This window comes from Camelus bactrianus, chromosome 25, assembly GCF_048773025.1.
Source record: "Camelus bactrianus isolate YW-2024 breed Bactrian camel chromosome 25, ASM4877302v1, whole genome shotgun sequence".
NCBI classification, from domain to species: domain Eukaryota; kingdom Metazoa; phylum Chordata; class Mammalia; order Artiodactyla; family Camelidae; genus Camelus; species Camelus bactrianus.
This window is the reverse complement of record NC_133563.1, coordinates 24,268,291-24,276,096: the sequence shown is the minus strand read 5'-3', so window position 1 is coordinate 24,276,096 and position 7,806 is coordinate 24,268,291.

Below are 7,806 nucleotides of genomic sequence, written 5' to 3'. Positions count from 1 at the left end.
AGTGGAAATCTCCAAAGCTAGTATGGTTGGAAATTTGGGAAAATGAGAGAGAGAGAGACCACCCCAACTAACATAACACTTGTCTCTAATTTTCTTCTCTTTCCCTTAAAAGCAGCCCAAATTTAGACAAAAGTTATAAAATTATCATAATTTGTCATAGTGGGAAAAAGTCACAGATTTTTTTCGAAAAGTCATAAGCAAGTTTGTTATAGCATTATTTGCAAATAATAAGAATCTTAAAATAATTTAAGATCCAATAATGAAGGCAATAATTAAAAGAATTATGGCATTTCCAGACAAACAATAGACTATCATTACCCATTAAACACAATGTTATCAGAGAATATGAGGATGTTGGAGAAATGTTACATTAAAAATATATAACCATTTTGTATAGAAACATTCCAGATTAAAATGTTTAAGCGTAGTTATCTCGACTTGGGAATATGACCAATTTTTATTCTGTATACATTTTGTATTTTCCAAATACCATAGTCACATATTGCTTTCATAATCAGAAAAGGACAATAAATATTGCTTTCTTTAAAGAGTGGGTTGGGGCATCTAATAGCATTTCCTGGTTTGAGGTGCTTTGATGGTAGTAACTCCATTTTACCACATATCCCTCAAATTCATCTTATTTCCCTATTTTTATTATTCAGTTCCTAAGAATCCTTCATTGCCTTGATACAGTTGCATTAAAAACAAAGCAAAACACTGTAACCATTGAACATTATTGCCACCCTAGACACCAGAAAGTGATGGTTCTTGTCTCAATAATTTACTAAAAAGTCGCTTGGTGCTGTATTAGATGCTGGCAATCTTTTAATGTCAAGAGCCAGACAGTAAACAAAACAGGCTTTCCTGGCCATATGGTCTGTCACGTGACTACTCAACTCTGCTACTACACCACAAAAGCATCCATAGGGAGTAATATAAACATTTGTGTGGCTGTGTTCCAATGACATTATTTATGAACTCTAAAATTGAATTCTGTGTCATTTCCACACATTAGAAAATATTCTTCACTTGGTATTTTTCAACCATTTAAACATTTTAGAACTATCCTCGGTTCCCTGGCATCACCCATGCAGGCAATGGATAAGCGCGGTCTGGACTGCAGGCCACAGCATAACGACCCCTGCTCTTTAGGAATCGGTTAACTTTGTACCATTAAATACACCCACACCTACACATCACGTGTCAGGTCCTGCCAGAAGCACATTTTATAGATCAGCTATTTTAGTTCTCACATCAGTCCCAAGGGTTCCATTATTATTGCCATTTTACAGGTGAGAAATCTGAGGCTTAAAGAGATTTGGTACCTTAAAATCATAAAGCTAGTCAATTGTGGTGGTGGAATTTAAGTCCAGGCATTCTGCTATCAAACTAACCTGTAAGCTAGTGCTACCCAGTACATCTGTCTTCCTCTGTCCCGCAGCACCAGCATCACCTGGGAAATTGTTAGAAGTGTAAACTCATGGCCCTACCCCAGACCCACTGAATCAAACCCTGCAGCTGGGCCCAGGAATCTGTCTTCAGTAAGATCCCCAGATGCAAGCATTTTTTAACCAGATCATGATAAAATCACAGTAGCCATGTTCAGTCTTAGAAAGAACAGAGGCACGAGTATGTCACGCAAGTACACATCCCACCTCTCCAGATAGCATGTGAGCGAGAACTCTCGAGTTCAGCCTTGCTGAAGGTTGGAAGTGCATACTAATGCATGAGAGTGACAGCTGTGGAAAGCTTATACCCTTGGTAACCAAAATGAATTGATTACAATCCCTTGCTGGAGATTATTTAGTAATGTTCATTTTACTATATTTTACAAGTATGATTACTTTCAGTATTAAATATCTTGCTATTATTTTTGACCATAATTGGCTAGTAAATTTAGTCCTGTTTGAATGCCTGGCACACAGTAGTGCTCCATGAATATTATGTTCCTTCTAAATAATTTATGTTCCTTCTAAATTATCAGAAATCTCTTCAAGTTAGAAGAAACAAAGTAGAGCTAATTTTTAAAAATCATTCTCTTTTTAAAAAAATTTTTTGAAGAGTAATTTATTTTAGGTTTGGTTTTTTGGGGGGTGCAGGTAGGGTAATTAGGTTTATTTCTTTTATTTTTTTTTAGGGGTGGTTCTGGGGATTGAACCCAGGACTCTGTGCATGCTAAGCATGTGCTCTACCACTTGAGCTATACCCTCCCCCCCCCCAGAGTAGAGCTAATTTAACTAAAGAGGGAAATTTATTATAAAGACATTGAGGAAGAAATTGTGATTGGCTCACTTCAGCTCATTACACCCCGTCATCTATATAGATGTAGCCCATGGGGCAGGGTCACTCTCCTGCCTGTGGTGACCATGGGGAGCAGAATTCAAGATGAGGGAGGTAGAGCACACTACTTCACATGTGTCAGTTGCATGTGTTGTGCAGACCCTAACAGGAGACCCACAATTCAGTAACAAGAGTTTCTTGGTGAACCCTCATGAGCATGACTGCGGGAATGCCATCTCCCTCTGTCTTCCATCATCTCTACTTCTCACGGAACACCTCGTCTCTGCAGTGACTGACCAAGTCCTCTCCTTTCATGAGGGGAGGTGATGCTGCTCTGTATGCTGGGCACCCCACTGGGCTACCTCTGGAGCAAACTGTCTTCTGGCTCTGTTGCAGCTGCCATCTTAACATTGCTTCCATTGCTTTGTTCTTGCTGTTTCTTGTGGCCACCATTTCTACTGTGACTTGCACAATGAACAAGCTCTTCACAGTGGTCCTTTCCAGTTGGTCGCCTCTGCTCCTTTTGAATGATTGAAGAGTATAAGTGGCAACCCATGAAGACTGAAAAAGATTCCTGGGCTTTTCCACCATATCCCAAGCCTGAGGCCTTTGGGCCTTGATTTTTCCTAAAATCTAGAGATGAGAATATTTACAGTGTGTCTTCCATCCAGTTCTTCAGTAAAAAGACCTTAAAATCAAGGTTTGGTTTGGTTTTGTTTTTTCCCCAGATGGTTGGTTTGGTATGTTTTTAGGAAAAAAATAACTGAAAGATAGTGAAGGAAATAGGAATGGACAGAGGAAAGGTTGAGCTAAGATGCAGTTGGAACTAAGGCCTTAGTGTATCCCTCAGAGGTTCTAGAAATGGAATGACCCTCCAGAGTTGTCCTAAATTTAGACAAGGAGGCTAATTTGTTTTTGTTAATTCTCCACCCCCCTATATCAAACAATAATTGGAGGAAGAGTATTCTGGGATGGGAGGCAGGGGAAAAGACTGGTCCATGGTCAAGGCAGCTTAATTCAGTGTTGGGAAATTCCTGGGGAGTGACTCAACGGTCATTCAACAACAGCCAATACTGTTGGTAGCTGGGGGAAAATGCATCTCTGTCCTAAAGCAGGGAAATAGGAATTGCCTCTACTATAGTGTGCACATTACAAGTTCAGATTCCCAAGTGGTTAAAATTTCTTAGTTAATAGATTCCAGGAGGGCCTTAGGAATCTATACATCTCAACAATAGCCCAGGTAATTCGCACATACTTTGTACTTCTGTCTTTGTTTCGGTAACAGTTGCTCTGATAAACGTTGACGTCAACGCCTCAACTGAAAGAGTGCTTCTCTTCCTGTTCTTCCTCTCTCCCCCTTCTCAGTCAGAATTTTCCTCTGCTCATCCTTCCCAAATCCTCAGGACGCCTCTTTAGAATACAGATAATAGATAGATGCAGAAACTGATAAATTTCTCTAACACTTGAAATTTCCTAAGTACAAGGCCCATTTCATTTTTTTCCCTAAATTGCTTCTCAGCCATACTTTTCTCTAATTTTCTTCTCTGAAGAGGTTGTAGAATGATGTCAATCTCCCTAAGATGCAGCAAGCCTAGATCTGACCAACTTCCAATAAAACGTTATGGAGACAAAACTTGAGACAAAATTTCCGAGCCTCCTGGTGGTGTATCACTAATACTCTTGGCTATTTTTAAATGGAAATTGAGTGAGACGTTGTCCCCAAAGCTGCTAAGCAAAAATGTGCTTTATTACACAGAAGTAAGCAGCCGTTTTCTTCAAAGCCCAAATGTGGAGGACTATTTGTGCCTACAAGGAACATTTGTGCTAGGAATGGAAGTCCAGAGTCACACAATCTTACACATGTAGCTGGGACTAGAGAGAGAGTCTAGTCATTTTCATTCCTTATCCCTGCATACTCTCACATTGCAGAATAAACTAAGAACGCTGAGGACCCTGGATCTGAAAAGGGAAGCACAGCAAGCTGTTGTATCCTTAAAGATACCTAACTCTGTCTTCATTTTTGGAAAACCAATACACTTAAACAAAAATCAAGGAGCCGTATGCCGTGTACACAGCTTTCTACAGGCAGAGTAGAGACCACGGCATTCTGGAAAACCTGAGTACCCTGAGCTCCTTCTAACAAACAGGAGGGTTCCCAGCAATTGGGCCCCATTACAAATCCTATATTTCAACTTTAGGCTCCCCTAGGGCTGGCCGTGCTGGTTTTCACTTAGAGCTGTTTGGACCTCCCCAAATAGAAGGCTTGGAGATAACTTCCGAATCAACTCTGCCTTGCAACACTTGGGATGCCAGATTTGACCAAAAAAAAAAAAAAAAAAAAGGAAAAAAAACCCCACAAGAAACACTCTTTAAGTCCAGAAAAGTTTGGCTCCAGAACATAATAAAAATAACAAGAGGAAAAAAAATGTCCATTTGTTCTTCTAAAATGTGAAGTCAGTAACTTCATTCACAGTCAAACTTCTCTGTCAAACCTCAGTCACGCCTGTTATTAAATGTATCCTAGAAAGAGCTGGCAGCTGAGTGCCTAGGTTGAGATTATGAGAACAGCCTCCTGACAAAGCTGTTTTCCGGGCAGGGCTGCCAGACCATTGGCTACCTCCAGCAGAGAGGCTGGATTGCACATTCCGCTCAGGAACTTAAGCCTCCCTGGGTGTCCAACCTCTGCAGTCTACCCGCACTCAGAACAGGCTGTCCTCAGGCTTAGTCTACTGAAACCCTGAGGAAAGGGAAGGCAGGGAGGGATTTTTGTCTGCCCTTTAGAACTCCAACTGAGCTCAGGCTTCAAAAGGCCAATGAGAGATTCCTGTATCCCTGCTCTTGACCTTTTCTGCAGTTCAATCTCCAGGATTTGAAGGGTTTTAAATCAGTGTGTCTCCACCCTGTTTCCAGAGCATCATGGAAATCTCCAAACCAAACTGCATTTCACTTCCTCTCCAGCCTGCGGGGATGTGTAAGCCCCGATCTTGTGTGCCAGACCCAGGCCCTCAGGTTTAGATGACGTTGTACCAGTTCTCCAGTGGTTGATGGGTTTAGCGATTAAACTCTATTTAGATGTGGCATGTAGAGGATTTGAATGGAAGCTGCAGAATCAGATTCAGCCTATGGCTGAATCTCAGAGCCAGTGTTTAATAACTGCACAAGCTTAGTCTAGTCAGTCACACCCCAACTCTGTTTCCCCACCTCAAATACAGAGATAAGAAATAGCAAACATTCGTGCAATTCTTACTCTCTGAAATATGCTCAAAACACTATGTATGATTTCAACTCATGTAATCTTTATAATATTCTTATGAAACAGGTACTCATCATACTCATCACCATTTTATTGGGAATAGTAGAGCAAAGAGTGATTAATAACATTGGCCAGGTCATAGGGTAGCACTCAGCAGACAAGGACTCAACCCAGCAAGTTTAGCTTTAGTGACTGACAGCCCAGTTACAATCACTTCTCCAACGTTGCTAGAAAAGAACAGTAGCTAAAAAACTTCAAAAGGGTATGGTGGGGCTTAAATGGGTTCTACACAGACAGGTTTTAGAACAGTGCCTGGGCTATATTAAACACTGAGGCGTCAAGCATAATTATTATTGATGAGGGTGATGGCAGAATGACAGCGATGAGAATGTGATGGTGCTAATAATGATGTAGCTTGAGAAAATACACAACCATCTTTCCCATGCATAGATCACCTCCTTGAGTACAAGTATCCAGGACAGTGGAGTTTCTCATTACCTTGAACTGATGGAAATGGAATGAAGCTTCCACTTCTTTAAAAATAAAGCCCTGCATAGGGTCCCACAGTCACTGGGTGACAGTGTAAAAGAAGAGACAGAAAATGCGAAAAAGTCAAAGCAAGGACTCCTCTACCCTCCTTCCCAGAGCTGACGTATAGCTCAGGCCCTGCACCAGGTGACTCCCACGACAAGTTTGCTGGGTGGGCGTTACTTTACAAGTTTACCACTGAAGGTATCTGAGCATTAAAGAGGCTAAGAAACCTGCTGAGAGTCCACCAGCAGAGACCCTCCGAGCCAGAGTGTAATCCAGGCCCGCGGTGCCAGGCAGCTGTGGTGGGAATCAGTCATTGCTCGTGAAAAATAATTGAAAAAAACTGCAGACGGTCCCCAAGGTAGGAATCATCCGTGTCTCTCGGCAGCGTCTCTCACTGGACAAGCGTGTACTGAGCGTCGTGTGGGTGAAGGGCCTGGGCTTCCCGCCGGCTCCCACGGTCCCCGCACAGCAGGCTCGGGACGGGTCTGGTCAGTTGGGAGCGGGGCTCCGGGGCCGTCAGAGCGGAGGCAGCTGCCCGGGAAGATGCGGGGCCAGCTCACAGAGCCTAATGCCAAACAGTTGGGAATTTGCTGCTTAAATGCCCTTCAGCTCTTCCTTAGTTCTCTGTAGGTAAAAATAGCTCAGTTGCCAAGAAACCTATGAGTGGTGACAAGTTCTCACCAAACAGATGCACAAATTGGATGTTAGATGAAGCTCTCAAACACTGCTCTTTAAAGCTTCAACTCGTGTCTGTACCATGTAAGATGGGTCCACCATAACACCCTAAAATATGTGCTTGTATTCAAATAACACAAATTACGAGAACACACTGACCACAAAAGCTACAGAGTAAATTCTGTCCCCGGCCGTCTCATCGCAGAGCGGCGGCCTCCCACGCCCACCCTGGGAGGCAAGCCAGAGTCTGGGTCGGGATGGTTTGAACCAGCACCTCGGGCGGAACTCCTCACGCTGGTTCCCGTCCAGCATGAGCGAGGGATTCGAAATGCGTCCCTGTGAACAGCAGGGAAGGTCTAAATGGAGGGTCCCTGGGAGGGCGAGGACGAGAGGCCAGAGACGCTTTTCCTCTGGCCATCGAAAACGCCACCAAGGGAAAATGAATTTGAAGGGATAATTAAGGCTGGAAAGAGGGGCTGGAGGCTTAGAGGCGGTGCCTGGGGAAGAGGATTTACAAGACTCAGGTCCTAGCACACAGCCCTAAATGCCAGCTTCGCCCAGTTCCTCTCCTCCCAACCCTAAGCTCCCCTGTTGAATACTTGGACTCATCCATCTTAAGTTCCTCCGGGTGGAGCCCAGCGAGCCGGTACAGCCCCGCTGCTCCCAGAAGTGCACGTAGAAGCCCTTTGGACCCTTTTTTGCTGAACTGCCAACCTCTGGGGACCTTTGCTGCCGGGTGTCTCCTGAACAGCTGCCCAAAACGTTACACTTCTCCAGCTGACTTGGCTGGACTGGGAGTGCCTTTGATGGCCCAACCCAGGGAGGAGGTGTGATGCAATAGATTGCCAAGTCTTGATTGGCCACAAAATGCTTCTCCGAACTGCCGGCCTGAGTATATGTTGACTTTCTACTCAGTATTAGGGTAAAACCAAGGAGTTGGTAGCTGAAGAGGGGAGGCGACTGAAAAGAGGCAGAACAACTTCACTGCCCCTTGTAGATTCCAAGGTTCCCTGAGCCCTCCCTCCACCCCCGCAGGTTTCTCATTGCGCTGAAGACCTGATAAT